This window comes from Sciurus carolinensis, chromosome 11, assembly GCF_902686445.1.
Source record: "Sciurus carolinensis chromosome 11, mSciCar1.2, whole genome shotgun sequence".
In the NCBI taxonomy this organism is placed as follows: Eukaryota; Metazoa; Chordata; class Mammalia; order Rodentia; family Sciuridae; genus Sciurus; species Sciurus carolinensis.
The window spans coordinates 21732276-21734572 of record NC_062223.1 but is presented as its reverse complement, the minus strand read 5'-3'; the positions used below and the strand labels follow the sequence as shown (position 1 = coordinate 21734572).

At 36.4% G+C, this 2297-nt stretch overlaps 1 pseudogene; it reads right to left on the bottom strand.

Moving 5' to 3' along the window:
• Positions 1–464: 464 nt before the first annotated feature.
• Positions 465–1422, bottom strand: LOC124959885 (olfactory receptor 10AG1-like; annotated as a pseudogene).
• Between the last annotated feature and the right edge of the window lie 875 nt (positions 1423–2297).

Below are 2297 nucleotides of genomic sequence, written 5' to 3'. Positions count from 1 at the left end.
GCAAATAATGATTGTGAGTATATGGAGCATTAATAGTTAAATATTTGCCATTAGTCACCTTTCAATCTAATGCATATAATTAAATAATATTACTTTCAGGACAATACATTGGGCTCTGGAGATATAAAGGTGAATAATCTTTACTTTGTGAAAAATAAAATGGAGACATTATTCTAAACTCTTAAAAATAACAATAGAAACAATGGCAATAATCTTTGATGACTCCAATATGTTATTGTAGACACTTTATTTTCTTGAATCAAGCCTTGTAGGTGGCTGCATGTTAGTCATAAGAAAATATTAATTTGGGGATTAACTTACTGTTTGAAAATAAAAGTAGAGTTGATTTCATGTAGAATAAAAATTGATAATACTAATTCAAAATAACTCGGGGTTCTAAGCTAAATCGATTTACGGAGATTGTGATAAATAAGAACACATTCCATAGGTTCCTGCTTCATGAGTCATAACATGATCCATTTAAGATGAAACTTTTTCAGTGCCTTCATAAAATCTTGGTTTCTCAAACAATATATCATTGGGTTAAACATAGGTGTCACAATGGTATAAAACAGAGAAAGGAATTTGTCTGCTCCTGCTGAATAACTGGACTTTGGTTTCAAATACGTAATGATGCCTGATCCAAAGAACAAAGCCACCACCATGAGGTGGGAAGAACAGGTGGAGAAGGCCTTTTGTCGCCCAGAGGCTGATGGTAGCTTCAGGATGGTTGAGATTATTCTTACGTAAGATCCAAGTATCAAGAGAAAAGGAATAGTGACCACTAGAAGAGCAATCACATAAATCAACATCTCGATCACCAAAGTGTCCCCACAGACCAGTGCAAGCACTGGAGGTATGTCACAGAAAAAGTGATTCAGCTGGTTAGGGCCACAGAAAGGTAGAGAGAAGATCAAGTAGGTGAACCCCATGTGTACTGGGATCCCACTGACCCAACAGCCCGCAGCCAGTTGGATGCACAGCCTGTTGCTCATGACGGTGGGATAGAGCAAGGGACGACAAATGGCAACATACCTGTCATAAGCCATTGCAGTCAGGATCAAGCACTCAGTGGCTCCCAAGACCAGAAAGAAGTATATTTGAGTAGCACAGGCTACAAAGGAAATAATTTCTATTTTGTCTACAGAGGTCTGTTAATAATCTTGGGACAGTGACTGACACATAGCATATTTCCAAAAAAGAAAAATTCCCTAGGAAAAAATACATGGGGGTCTTGAGAGAAGGCTCAACATTGGTTATTATGATAATGAGGCCATTTCCCATCAGGATAATTACATAGATTATCAGAAACACCCCAAAAAGAAACTCTTGTACATTGGGAACATCAGAAAACCCAAGGAAGATAAATTCCACCAGTGTACTGTGATTCTTCTGTGGAAGATTTTGTCCTGTGGATTCCATTTATGAACAACGTGATTTCAAGATACAGAAGTCACTTCAATCCGCTGGGTTTGGTGGCAAAATGGTACATAGTAATAGTGGCAAATCCACAGGCATGGAAGAGACGTCCAGTCTGTTTGTATATCTTGTATATTCGCCGATATATTTCAAATTCAATGCCCTAAATTTCCACAATGTAAAAAAAAGCAATTTTAAATTCTGTTCCTGCTTGTAATTAATGTCATAATCATGTGACTCACCAAACCAAGCAAAACAGACAGCAATAAAATAAGAGGAAAAAACGAGCAGGTATCCTATGTTAGGATCTGAGATGTTCCCATCAGTATTTAACATCATCTAATGAGCAAAGGTTTTCCTTTCCAATCAGTATGGACTTTATTTGCCTTTCATTTATATTTTTTTCCCTTCCCAACCACTTCTAATTTGCACTTTATTTATGTCCTTCTTTCATGTTTGATTTGACATTTTCTCTGTAAGCTGAATCCTAGATTGTCAAATGGCAAGATAGTCTGCACCTAAGATTCCACTGCCCTGCCCAGTTCAATCCATCCTGAATCTGCATAACCAAACCACTAAATATCTTGGAAAATGACTTAGACACTGCTCAGAAAAGTGAGAAATGTTACTCTGTCTCCATCACAAAAAAATTCTACTAAATTAGTTATGCATATATACATTAGAAATAATGCATTGTAGTGAATCATATGTGCACTGTAAGATCAGAATGTGAAATGAACTAAATAGGTTTTGCTTGTCATATGCTTTAAACCCCAGATAATCTTAATAATTCCACTTAAATTGTAAAATATAGGCCATATAAAACATCATTAGGGAAGTTTAGGACTTTAAACGGCTAATTAGACCTCCAAAGGGAA